Source organism: Gossypium arboreum, chromosome 2 (assembly GCF_025698485.1).
Source record: "Gossypium arboreum isolate Shixiya-1 chromosome 2, ASM2569848v2, whole genome shotgun sequence".
NCBI classification, from domain to species: domain Eukaryota; kingdom Viridiplantae; phylum Streptophyta; class Magnoliopsida; order Malvales; family Malvaceae; genus Gossypium; species Gossypium arboreum.
In genome coordinates, this window is record NC_069071.1 from 60,445,587 (window position 1) to 60,459,586 (window position 14,000).

Consider the following 14,000-nt stretch of genomic DNA (forward strand, 5'->3'; position numbering starts at 1 on the left):
TTTAATGTGCCCAAGTCTAAGACAAATTAATTTCATGTTTCTAATTAATTTGTGTATCTCAATTTAAGTTGTTTTAAGCTGATTTTTAATTTTGTTTCAGGTATATGCATGGACGGCATTGAATGGGGTGTGCTGATGGTTGAGATGCTCCAAGCACCTCTTCGTTGAGTCCAAGAGACCTTGAGCTGCTGATTTCTCTTCCCGAAGCTGGCCATTGTATTCTCCAACAACCCTTATATGTTTTCACACTTACTGGAGGTTCCTTTCACACTCATGGCTGTTCGGTTTGAGCTTTCACACTAACATGGCTGCCCAATTTTATTGGTTCACATTCAAGGGTTGTTGAGTACTCCAAGCTGATCATTAAAGTCCAAGACTATCCAAATATTCAAGGCAGCTCAATTAAGACAAGTTCACACCTCTTGATCAAATTTAATTAAGTTAATTCAGCTCTTCAATCACTCTAAATTAATTCTAGCTAAATGAAGGCATCTAGAAGATGTCTATTGGTGTCTCCCATGCTAGGAAACTTATAGGAAGCTACAAGGAAGTTTCAAGGAAATTTCAACCCTTATAGATAAATCACAAGCTGTCCATTCGTTCTACCTAGTGGTTGATTAGTTCTCATTCATTTAAATATTTCTAGATGCATGTAGACACTCTAGAAGCTATCCAAAGTCGTTCCTAAGGCTAGAGAAGCTTTCTGGAATTTTCTTAAATTATTCTGGAAATTTCTAGCTCATTAAAAGTTGAAATCAAATGGCCAATCAGCTCCTCAAGTGCCTATTCGGCTAGCCATGTTTTAGGCTAGCCATGTTTTAGGCTATAAATATGTGTTAATTTCATTTTGTAAAGGTTACTCAATTTTTAGACTTTGTCATTTTATGAACTTTATTGTTCTAGTGAGAATTCAATTCTCTTTATTCACATTAGGACTAATCTGACTTATCGGGCAATCGTTTCGTGGCGTTAATGTTTCCTTGTTATCTCGAACTTATCACCTTTGTTGGTGTGGCGTTCGAAACTATACAAGGTTCCTATCTTCCATAGATAGTGGATCGAGGTTTATTTTCAATTTATCTTTCCATTTCAACTATTCCATCGCTTCTACCATCAACTACAACCTAAGTGCCATTTTTGAGACTAGAGTCAACAATCTTAATATTGTTGGTTCATTCTCTGGCCTTAGCCATTTCTCCCTATCTATCATCTAGCTATCCTAATGCTTTCTTTAAAACCCTTTTGAGCCTATTCCATACTTGATTTTTTATAAATCGTAATTTATACATATTTTTATCCCATGCTTAACATATTTTTGGATGAATTATCATTGGATTTGTGGAATTTGATGCTCCTAATCCCTTAATTTCATGTTTTATACTTAGGCAAGCATAGAAGAGTAAAAAGAGTGAGAATCGGGCCAAAAATGGAGAAAATGGGCCAACATGAGAAATCAACACGGCCTGGACTTCCTCACATGGGTAATTCACACGCCTGTTTTTATTTAACAGATTGCAACACGACCTAAGCCACCTTACACGGGCGTGCCACACGAGCATGTCCCTGTCGAGCCCAAGTCTAGTCCTATTCGAAAAAAGCCACTCTTGAGGGTTTTGAAGCAATCTAAAGCCTATATAAACACCTTAGGAGGTACATAGAAAAGACACACGGAATAGGAGCCAAGGAATTACTCGAAGAAAGCCAATTGATCCATCTCAGAAGTCGGATTATCCTTCAAGACTAAATATCTCCCTTCAATTTCCTTCAGGAGTTTTTAGGTATTCTTTATGTTTTGTTATCATTATTCTTTTGAGATGTTTTCCTTCATACTTATGAACTAAACCCCCTAAATACCCAAGGGAAATGAAACCTAAGATGGATATTGTTATTATTTTATGAAGTTCTTAATTATGAGTTCTTAATTCTTGCTTTAATATTCTAAGATATTGATTCAAGTATTGATGTGCTTATTTAGAGGAGCAAAAGTCCCTATCCAATAATAGATCTAGCATAATTAAGCGGAGTTGATTGCACGCCTAGACATAGGGTGACATAATTTTTCCAGATTAGGGTGAAACCTAATAAAGGAATCCATAGATCGAGTTAATGCAACACTAGGGGTTTTAATTAGAAAGAGATTTCAATTAATCAACCTAGGGTTAGATGTTGTTAGTCTCGAGAGAGATAATAATATAACTTAGGGATTTCTACGGATCAAGTCAAGTGAATAAATCGTCTAATTCAAAGTCAAATAACAAGTGAAGTCTAGGTGGATTTTTTCCCTTGGGTATTGTCCAAATCAATCAATTTTTCCCAAAAGTATTTCCCTAATTTCCTCTTGTGCATTCTTAGTTTAGTTAATTAATTTAGATAAAACAAACCCTTTTATTTTTAGGCTAGATAACAAAAAGAGAGTTAATACTAGTACTTTTAGTTCCTTTGGGTTCGACATCCTGGTCTTTCCATAAGCTATACTACTGTTCAATAAGGTGCGCTTGCCTTTTCATGATAATAGTTAGTTTTCAAGAACGGGCATTCATAAATTATAAAACTTATCATGATTTGATCACAACAAGTTTTTGGCGACGTTGTCGGGGAACTAAGATATTAGGAACACTTAATTTTTATTACTTTAGCCATTTATTTTATTGCAGTTTAAATTTTATTTTGATTTTTTGTTACTAAATTTTCTTTTTCCTTTTGGCATGTTTTTATAGTTTATGACTAGAAGAAACCCGTCGAGACCATTACTTTTTGATAGTGAGATCGACCGCACAGCTCACAGAAACCGAAGAGAAATAAGGCGAAGCCTAAGATACACAGGGGAAGAACAAGAGGACGATATTTCCACCACAACTGAGGAGATGGCTGAAAATCAGGAAAATCTGCTACCTCCTGCAATTGCTGCTGATCCAGTAAATCAGAATCCTGCTCCACGCACTATGTATGATTATGCTAAACCTAATTTAACAGGAATTGAGTCAAGTATAGCTAGGCCTACTATTGCTATAAATAATTTTGAACTAAAACCTAACACAATTCAAACGATCCAACAGTTTGTTCAGTTTGATGGTTTGCAGGATGAGAATCCAAACACTCACTTAGCAAATTTTCTGGAATTCTGTGACACATTTAAAATCAATGGCGTTTCTGATGATGACATTCGCCTTCGGTTATTTCCCTTTTCATTGAGGAACAAAGATAAACAATGGTTGAACTCATTACCACGAGGGTCAGTCACTACTAGGGAATAAATGACCGAAAATATTTACTTAAATATTTTTCGCCGGCTAAAATGGCTAAGTTGAAGAATGATTTCTCTTCTTTTGTGCAAATGGATCTAGAAACACTCTATGATGCATGGGAGAGATACAAAGATCTATTAAGAAGGTGCCCTCACCATGGGTTACCTTTATGGTTGCAGGTTCAAACATTTTACAATGGTGTGAACCCCTCAACAAGGCAACTTATCGACGCAGCTGCTGGAGGGACTATCAATAAAAAAGCACCTGAAGTGGCTTATGAATTTATTGAAGAGATGTCATTGAATAACTATAAGTGGCAAGTCATGAAAACAAAGCCGACAAAAGCAGCCGGTGTTTTCAACCTTAACGTGGTTACTATGCTATCTAACCAGGTAGAACTTTTAAATAAAAAGATTGACGGTTTATATGGTTCTACTCATGTACATCCAGTGATGAGGTGCAATTCAAATAGAGGAGGAGGGCACACAGAATATCAATCTTTCAATCCTAGCATCGAGGAAAAAGTCCAATACATGGGTAACAATAATTTTAGACCTCAAAATAACCCATATAGTCACACTTATAATGCAGGTTCGAGGAACCATCCCAATTTCTCGTGGGGTGGTCAAGGAAATCAAAGGTCACAACATCCCCCAAGTTTCTAACAACCACCTTACCAATAGGAAAAGAAGCCGAACCTTGAAGAGATGCTCACAAAGTTTTTCTCGGTGTTAGAAACTCATTTTCAGAACACTGAAACAGCACTTAAGAATCAACAAACGTTGATCCAAGGGCTCAAAACTCAGATAGGATAGCTCTCTAAATTAATTTCTGAACGACCATAACGTAGCCTACCGAGTAACACTGAATCTAACCTAAGGGAAGAGCTCAACACAATTACCGCTCAAGATGAAGAAAGGTTAGTTGAACCTGAACCAGAACCAAGGCAAGGAATTGTGGTAAGTAAAGGTAAAGGTAAGGTAGACCACAATGAGCAAAAATCGGTAAGTAGAGAGTACAAACCTTGTGTGCCATACCCCAGTGCGACAAGGAAAGACCACACAGACAAACAATTCGATAAATTACTTAAAATATTAAAGAAATTACACATTAACTTATCGTTTATTGAAGCTCTTTCGCAGATGCCAAACGCAGTTAAATTTTTAAAGGAGCTTTTAGCAAATAAACAGAAGTTGGATGAGGCGTCGCATGTAGAGTTGAACGCAGTTTGCTCAGCTGTTCTACAGAATAAGCTACCAAACAAGTTGAAAGATCCAAGGAGTTTTACGATTCCTTGTTTGATTGGTAATTTGAACATGAATAATGCATTGGCTGATTTAGGGGCGAGCATTAATGTTATGCCTTATAAAATGTTTAAACAGCTAGGTCTTGGGAAACCCAAACAAACTAGGATAAGCATTCAATTGGCTGATAAAACCATTAGATTTCCTAGGGGTATCATTGAAGGCATTCTTGTTAAAATCGATAAATTTATATACCTAGTAGACTTTGTTGTTCTAGATATGGAAGAGGATAGTAACATACCTTCAATTTTAGGACGACCCTTTTTAGCAACTATTAGGACCATTATTGATGTTGGTTCAGGTGACCTCACACTTCGTGTGGGTGATGAAACAATCACTCTTCAAGCTCATAATTCGGGTAACAAATTGAATATTGAGGGTGGTTGTATAAATTGTGTTACTAATACTGATCATGTGGTGCAACCTTCTTTGCAGGAAACACGTTTGGCGAGCATCAATGAGCCATGTTCAAGTAACAACAAAAGACCCATCTATGAAGAACGAAGACTTCAGGTCGATGAACTAGATGAATGGCGCACACCTGTTAGGGAGAAACCAAAACCACACGAAAAATCGAAGCGACACCACAATGAACATAGGGATGAAACAAAACAAATTAAAGTTGGGGAAAAAGTATTGTTAGATGAAAATGACCCCCGAATTGCTACTTTAGAGCACAATATGGACAGAGCGACTCCCTTCACGGTAATGAACATCTTCCCATACGGTACAGTCGAGGTAACTCATTCCAAATTCAACATGTTTAAGGTAACTAATACTCGACTCAGACCTTATCTTGATAAAATTGATAGCAGAGGTGAGGAGTTTCAACTCCTTAATCCACCGTAATCACATGAAATTGAGGTAAGTCAAGATTAGACTATAAATAAGCACTTCTCGAGAGGCAAATCGAGCACTAACAATGTTGATTTTTTTTACATTTTTGTTTTTAACATCTAAATCATTAACTGAGTCCTTAAATGCAGGTTTTCCAAATCCACACGGCCAGGCACACGGGCATGCCTTCAGCCGTGTGCATACCACGGGAGGAGACACGGCCGTGTGAAAATAGAGCAAAATTTTTCCCCAACACAGGATTCGATACATTACCATGGTCGTGCGACACGCCTGTGGTTATAAGCCATGGTTGAAACTTCCAAAACAACACGGGTATGCGACAAGCCGTGCCCACCAGCCGTGGTCGATACTGTCAAAATAATACAGGTGTGTGTATATATACGCGGACGAGGGGGAAACGAACAAAGTAAGACACGACCGTGTGCACCAACACTCCTCAGGAACACGGACGTGGGCCGAGTTCTAGACATGCCCAAATTTGAAAATCACGAAACACACGGGCTGAAATAAGGATACACTGGCGTGCCTCACGGTCGTATGCCCAAAATCTATACAAACCCTTCACTATTCATCATCCCCTACCTCAAAAACCCTAACCCTAGCTGCCAAAATTCTCCCCTTATGGACCGGCCACCCCTAATTCACCTTTGTTCTTCCATTTTTCTCCCCTCTCTCTCTTCTCTCTCCCCTTTTTTCACCCTTGCGCACCACACGGCCTTATTGCCTACGCCCGTGGCAGACCTACATCACCTATTCCTCAGACGACCAACCTCATTCCTCTACACTATTGCGTTTGTCCATTCTTTTCTATCTATTATCTTGCTATTTCTTATTTTATTTGACTAATTCTAATGATAATCGTGCTTATGCTCTTTGTTCTTATTTAGAAATTTTCCATTTTAAGTCAATGCATTATGATACGTTCATTCTTGTGTTTCCATGGATTTCATGCCATATTCCATATTCCCATATGCATTCATTCACTAGGTATTTCATTAACACTATTCTCGTATGCCTAATGATAATACTAATTTGATATATTTCCCATTAAGATTTGGATTTAGGATTTGGTTTTTTGCTAGTCAGTAACCCCTATGAGGTATTTCTATTTTGTTTTAACATGCTTGCATACTTTTCCTTACTATTCTTGGAGACTATTTTTATAACTTTGTCTTTTCATTGTAGATACAATGACGAACCTAAAAGGAAAAAATACTGCCATCCCTGCTTCAAAGAAGAGCAAAGGAGTAGCATCCTCCTCAGGTCCTACCACCGAAATCCAGCACCCATTCCTACAGTTTCCCCTGGGACCTAAGAGGAACTCTTTCAAATACTACGGGCCCGACCCCTAGGTGTGGGCCATTGCATTGATTGGGCCGTACTCGAGCAGATCGAACTCACTAATGCTGTTCGGGTCCTCTTGATGACTGACCCGTGGGGGCTATTCTTCGAGATCATCGAGCTGACGTACCTCAAACTCACAATCGAACACTATTCCACCTTTCACCTCTAAGTCCTTATGACAGAGTTCGACGATCCTAGAACGGTCCAATTCTGTCTCGGCGTTTAGTCTACCAGCTGAGTGTGCCTGAGTTTGAAGTTGCATTGGGACTATATACAGAGGAGTTCATGGACGACGACGACTTCGCCAGCCTCCATTGCCACATTCACTACTCTCCTTCAAACTGCTGGAGGGCCCTCGTTCCTATTTTGGCCACCTATGACCCTATTCGCTCAAGGCATCAACTCTCGCCCCATCCTTGCGATACCTACACGCCATCCTAGCCCACACCCTGACAGGACGACAAGAGAGCACCGGTGTCGTCAACACTAATGATGCCTATTTTCTATAAAGCATGGCGAATGGGCATGTGTTTGACCTTGCATATTTCATCGCCCTCGTAATTCACCATTAGATGGAGCAGCACAGGAATGGAGTCATATCCATTGGCCCTTATGTGACTCGCCCAGCGTGATACTTCGGTCTCCTCAACTGACGGTACAAGTATCTTCCCCCTCTTTCATCGGTCAGATGTCCCCACAGGGCATCTCGAGTATGCTGCATATGAGGATGATCGAGTGATGTCGTGGATTTGATCCTCCTCAGTACCACCTAGTCTAGTCAGCCGAGCAAGAGGACCAAGAGGACATTACGATGATGTCCGTCCACCTCACGAGGATCCAGCCTCTCAACCGCCACCGATTCATCGTCCAGTTCATGTGGCGGCTTCACTCTCTGACATCTCTGAGCGCCTGACTTAATTCGAGCAGCAATGTTTCAACGCTTTGATCACATTGATGCAACTCTACATCAGATTTGCCAACACCTTCACATCTCATCGTAGCCTCCACCACGCAAACCATCTAGCGATGAAGATGTTTAAAGACTTTTATTTATTATTTCTATGTTTTTACTTTTATCTTTATTTGTTTTAAACTTACTTTTTATTTTATTTTATTTTATTTTTCTTTAATTTTATTTTTATTACATCCTTAGGCTTTATAATTTATATTAAACAATTTATATTTTCGGCCATTTCTTTACGAGTAATCATGTTACTTTATATTTCCTAAAGAGTTACTGAATCTATCGCAGTTATGAAGAGCTCCAAAGCTCACTATTATTTAGGAATTTGCAACTCCATTGAAAAAGGTTCTCCACGACTGCCATGTCCTGATCGACCACGACCATAGCTACCACCATATATAATATTCTTTTGGCACAGGACTTGTGGACTAACGAACCTCTACCACCACCGGAGTATCCTCCTCTAATCTCACACTTGCCTTAACCAACTACTCTCCATGAATCCAATTCAAGAATTCCATTTAATATTCAGGAAGTTTTACTTCTCTCTCTATCTTATGATCTTATATCTATATTTTTCAGTAAATCTATCTTTGTACATTGAGGACAATGTACATCTTAAATGTGGGGGGGGTATTTATATCATTATCAGAAAAATCCCTGAATTTTTTCTTATTCTCACGTGAATCAGTCATATCATTATTAGAATAAATTTTGATTAATTTATGATTTTTATTGATAAATATTGAATTAAAAAATAGGTATTTATGCATTGATTGTTTAAACTTTATGGAATTAGAGAATGAAGCATGATAAGTTGTTTTTTGAGAATTAAAATTTTTAGGTTGTTCCCCAAGTTTGGGTATTATCTTGAGTTGAAATTCATAGGTTTAACATCAAAAAGCCATAATTTTTTTGAGATCTTGAGCTTTTAGAGCATATATTATTTCTTTCATGCTCACTTTTATTGCTACTATGAGTGTGTCAATATTGTTTTATTATTCTAGAACTTTCTTCGATTATGCATCTCAAGACCACACCATTTGATTTGATATGTCGAGATAATAAAGGCACTTAGGTTTAACCCACTTACTCCATAACAAGTCTACACTCATAATTAACCCTTAGTGAACCCCCTTGAGCCCAACAACCCATTCATTGATCTAACCTCAATATTAACCCATAACCCATTATTGTTGAAATCCCCTAAATTAATTTGATCCATATTTTTGTCGAGATTTGATTTGAATAAATTGCTTAGCTATGTTTTATTTTTGATAGCTAGCCTATGTTACTTGACTTGTTCTTTAAAAAAAAATACATACATATTAGTAGTAACTTTTTGAGCTTAAGTATTTAATTCTATATCCCATGAAGAAAAGCTCAATTCTAGGATCTTCTAATTAGGAATGTAATCTATCAAATTGTAGTATTTTTATAGTTACGTAATTTTTCAATTTAATCTTGATTCTAACCTTTTTTTTAAGCTTATGACCACACCCCCTAACCAAAGCTACGTTACAACCCTTTAAAGACCTTTTGATTGATGTATCATCTCAATATATAGTGGTGGAGATTTGATTTTCATGCAAGCCTATGGTAATAACTTTTCATATTGGCTGTTGAGTGCTAAATTTCTTGTCCTTAAACACCTCGAGTGATTTGAGTGAATATTTAATGAGGATGTGAAATGTGATATTTTGAATCAAATGTGATTACTTAGATGAGGGGAGACACCTAGGTTTTCGTGATAAAATGCTCAACTTGGAATGTTTGAAACTTTGATGTTCTTCGAGTTGAATTTTTAATGTATGATTACTTATGGATTATTTTGAGATACTATTGATGAGAATTATAAATTGAGAAAAATTTATTTTGATTGTGAGTTTAGGATTTTGCTTGAGGACAAGCAAACGCTTAAGTGTGGGGGTATTTGATAAATCGTAATTTATACATATTTTTATCCCATGATTAACATATTTTTTGATGAATTATCATTGGATTTGTGGAATTTGATGCTCCTAATCCCTTAATTCATGGTTTATACTTAGGTGAGCATAGGAGAGTAAAAAGATCGAGAATCGGGCCAAAAATAGAGAAAATGGGCCAACATGAGAAATCAACACGGCCTAGTCTTCCTCACACGGGTAATTCGTACGCCCGTGTCTATTTAATAGATTGCAACACGACTTAAGCCACCTCACACGGGCGTGCCACACAGGCGTGTCCCTGTCGAGCCCAAGTTTAGTCTTTTTCGGAAAAGGCCACTCTTGAGAGTTTTGAAGCATTCTAAAGTCTATATAAACACCCCAGAAGGTACCTAGAAAAGACACATGGAGTACGAGGCAAGGAATTACTCGAAGAAAGCCGATTGACCCATCTTAGAAGCCGAATTATCCTTCAAGACTGAAGATCTCCCTTCAATTTCCTTCAGGAGTTTTTGGGTTTTCTTTATGTCTTGTTATCATTATTCTTTTGAGATGTTTTCCTTCATACTTATGAACTAAACCCCCCAAATACCTAAGGAGAATGAAACCTAAGACAGATTTTGTTATTATTTTCTGAATTATATGATAAATATTTGATTTGTTCTTAATTATGAGTTCTTAATTCTTGCTTTAATATTCCAGGATATGTTCAAGTATTGATGTGCTTATTCAGAGGAGCAAAAGTCCCTGTCTAAGAGTAGATCTAGTATAATTAAGCAGAGTTGATTGCACGCCTATACATAGGGTGACATAATTTTGCCGAATTAGGGTGAAACCGAATAAAGAAATCCATAGATCGAGTTAATGCAACATTAGGGGTTTTAATTAGAAAGAGATTTCAATTAATCAATCTAGGGTTAGATGTTGTTAGTCTCGAGAGAGATAATAATATAACTTAGGGATTTCTACGGATCAAGTCAAGTGAATAAATCATCTGATTCAGAGTCAAATAACAAGTGAAGTCTAGGTGGATTTTTTTCCCTTGGGTATTGTCCAAATCAATCAGTTTTTCGCAAAAGTATTTCCCCAATTTTCCTCTTGTGCATTCTTCATTTAGTTAATTAATTTAGATAAAACAACCCCTTTATTTTTAGGATAGATAATAAAAAAAGAGTTAATACTAGTACTTTTAGTTCCTTTGGGTTCGACATCTCAGTCTTGCCATAAGCTATACTACTGTTTGATAAGGTGTGCTTGCCTTTATCATGATAATAGTTAGTTTTCAAGAACGGACATTCATAAATTATAAAACTTATCATGATTTGATCACATCAATTTTCACCTTTTGAATCGAGCCAAGATTTACCCAATTTACGATTGGGCAACTTCTATGACTCAAATTATCAACGAGGTGAGTTCGTATCATTTGGTATCAGAGCTAGTTAAATTAAGGTAAGAATCAACATTTTGATATTCCCGGGATTACATTTTAGTGAAGAAAAAATTCAAAAAATTTTCAAAAAAATTCAAAAAAATTCGTGAAAACAAAAAAAGAAGAAGAAAAGAATATATATTTAAAGTGTAAAAATTCAGAAATAGTAAAAAAAAAAAAAGAGGATTCCTAAAATATAAAAAAAAAAGTGAAGTTGTCGTACAAGTTCTTCTACCCGAAAGTTTTTCTTTTCATTTCTTCCTACTATCCAAACAGCCACACCTCATCTTTTTATTTTGTTTCTAGCCAACCCTTGTCCCAACATTATTGCCAATCCCAAACTAATCATCATTTTTGTAAATTGGCTCCACACTGACGTCCGCTAAGTCTAAGTAGTCCATTGTGAATCGAAAGAAGCGAATAGAGCGGAAAAAGGCACGAGTGTGTGGTGAGATTATTTGAGTGTGTAAAAGCCAAATTTGTGTGAATTTTTCTTTTTGTGAGTGAATCACGAGATTTTGTGGTGAGGTGTTTTTATTTCTGTTTTGTTTTAACAATCTTCTTTTCAACAACTAATCATGTCTCAAGAAGAGATTTTAGAATTTGAACTTCAAGACTTTGTGAAAGAAATGGATTACTTGTTTGATAGGAAACTAAAAGCCCTCCAAGAACGATTGGTTCGTGTCGAAGAGCGTGGCCATCGAGCAAGAGCCCAACGAAAGTAAATTTCGCTAAGTCGAGACACAGAGTTAAGATCATCACGGCAACACCCTTCCTGTGACTACTCGAGAAAAGATTCATATCATGATTCCTATTCGTCAAGGACTTCAAGACAAAGAGCCCTATACTGTGACTCTTACTCAACGAGGAATTTGATTAGAAAGCAAGAAAGCTTTAAGTCCGAGGTCTTTTAAGATGACTAAAGAGAAGATAGATATATTTCTTCAAGAACTTTAAAGAAAACATCCATGGAGAATCCATCAAGAAGAGAAGATCAATTTTCTTTTGTAAATGCTTTTCCTTTTTGCCCATCAAAAAATTTTCCATCCTGATTCTTTACTGTTGTCTTCATCTTGTAAAGAAAAAGAGATCGAGAGTGAAAAAGAACGTGAGAAGAAAAAGAAAATTGAAAAAGAAATTGTGTTTGAGAAAATAAAAGACACTGTGGTAAAAGAACGAGAATTTCAAAATGAGAGTGTAAAAGAAATGAGCGTTGTGGAAAAACAAAGTGGATTTGAAAAGGAGTTTGAGAAAAAGACGAGTGAAAAAGAAGAAAGTGAACAAGACGAAGCGAGGAGTGTTTTTACAAACCATCTCATGAGTACTCCTCGTGTCTCATCTTTTTAGGTTTCTGAAGTTCCATTTGACAAGCTCCAACTTCAATACCTTTCGGATGAGAGAAGATTCTGAATGATCGAGAAAGGTAAGATCAGAAGTGAAACTAGTCCACATAAGCTTAGAGGTAATCAAGGTAAGGATCCTCTATCATACAAGTCACAACAAATTCACTACTCACATGTTATTGATGATAAAGCTGAAAACTTAGTTTGTGAAAGAGCATTTCATTTTGAGTCGATTAATTGTAATTATATGACTAAAGTTGTTGATTTCGCACCGTCTAGTACCATGACAAGTTTTTCTCATGATAAATTTTGCATTAGCAATTCTGTTGATGTCATGCAATCAAATCGGCATATACAACACTTGATCTTGAATGATAAACATTATTCACATAAAAAGATTAAATTGTTTGATTGTGATGGTTCTGTGAATTCTTCGAATTTTTGTGCAAAACCTTTATGTATTTGCATGCCTATTCAAATGATTGCATGTTAAATTCTTTTTGTCTAGCATGTGTGAATTCTTGGTAAAAATGAAATTTTTGTTACATGGTGGAACGAGTGATCAAAATCATGTGTTCAAGCCTGGAGCATGACTTCCCAAGTTGTTACCAAGTAAAGGTGAGTACTGTAATTATGCTTGGAATAAATGTGTTGAACTTTCTCATGTTTTCCGAATTTCCTCATTATCATTGAAAATAAAGCATGTGAACATTTTTAGTTTGCAAAATCAAAATTTGATTTATGATTCTGGAAATTGCTCCATGTTGTGGATTAAAAGGATCGAACATGTGTTACGTGATATTGCTTTTGAATTGCCTTGTGTTCTTTTTAAAATATTGGTCAAGGAACATCCAAGTCAGATTGAGAAGGTAAAAGGAAGTTTTGTTTTTGATCCCGGTGACTATTGTTTGTTGTTCTTTATCAAGGGATTTCATTCCTACAATGATTTTCTTCGACGTTGTGATTTTCGAAAGATTTGTGATTTTGGTTGGTTTCCATCAAAGAATTTCTTATTTTGTTATGATAAAGTGAAACCAACTTCTATCTTTGGTATCGGGATTGGATTACGTTGCCCTTTTTTAATTCATTACGAAAAGGTAAAATCAACTTCTATTTTTGACCTAGGCATTACTTCACTTGCTTAATTTTTGAAAAAGTTTTCGAAAAGTTCCTTTAAGTTTATCACTCATAGTGTCACTAATCTATTCCATTTTGAAATGGTTTCCTCCTAAAAGGGAGGGCATGCACATAACCATTTTTCTTTTCAAGATATTTGTGATTTTTAGGTTCTTAGGAGCCACTATGCCAATTCCATCGACCAAAGAGCTTGTGATGATGTAAAATTTTTCTCGAGCTAGTGGCCCGATTTGGGGACAAATTGCCTAAAAGAGGGAGGGGATGATGCGATCACACCCCGAGCACATTTTCTGACTAGCTTCACAAACATTTCTTGCACTCCATTCTGAGTTGAATTAGCTCGATTCCCGCTTGTTGAGCGCAATTCAACTCGTTTCCAGCTCAATGAGCTCATTTGCTCATTCCATGAGTTAATTTAGCTCATTTTAGTTTATATAGTTGCTGG

The 14,000-nt window shown here is 36.6% G+C and overlaps 1 non-coding gene across 1 annotated transcript; it reads right to left on the reverse strand.

Annotated features, from left to right (window-relative positions):
* Positions 1–3,301: 3,301 nt before the first annotated feature.
* On the reverse strand, positions 3,302–3,408 carry LOC128289762 (small nucleolar RNA R71). The gene has a single exon (XR_008279406.1). It is a non-coding gene; the product is annotated as a small nucleolar RNA R71 (small nucleolar RNA).
* Between the last annotated feature and the right edge of the window lie 10,592 nt (positions 3,409–14,000).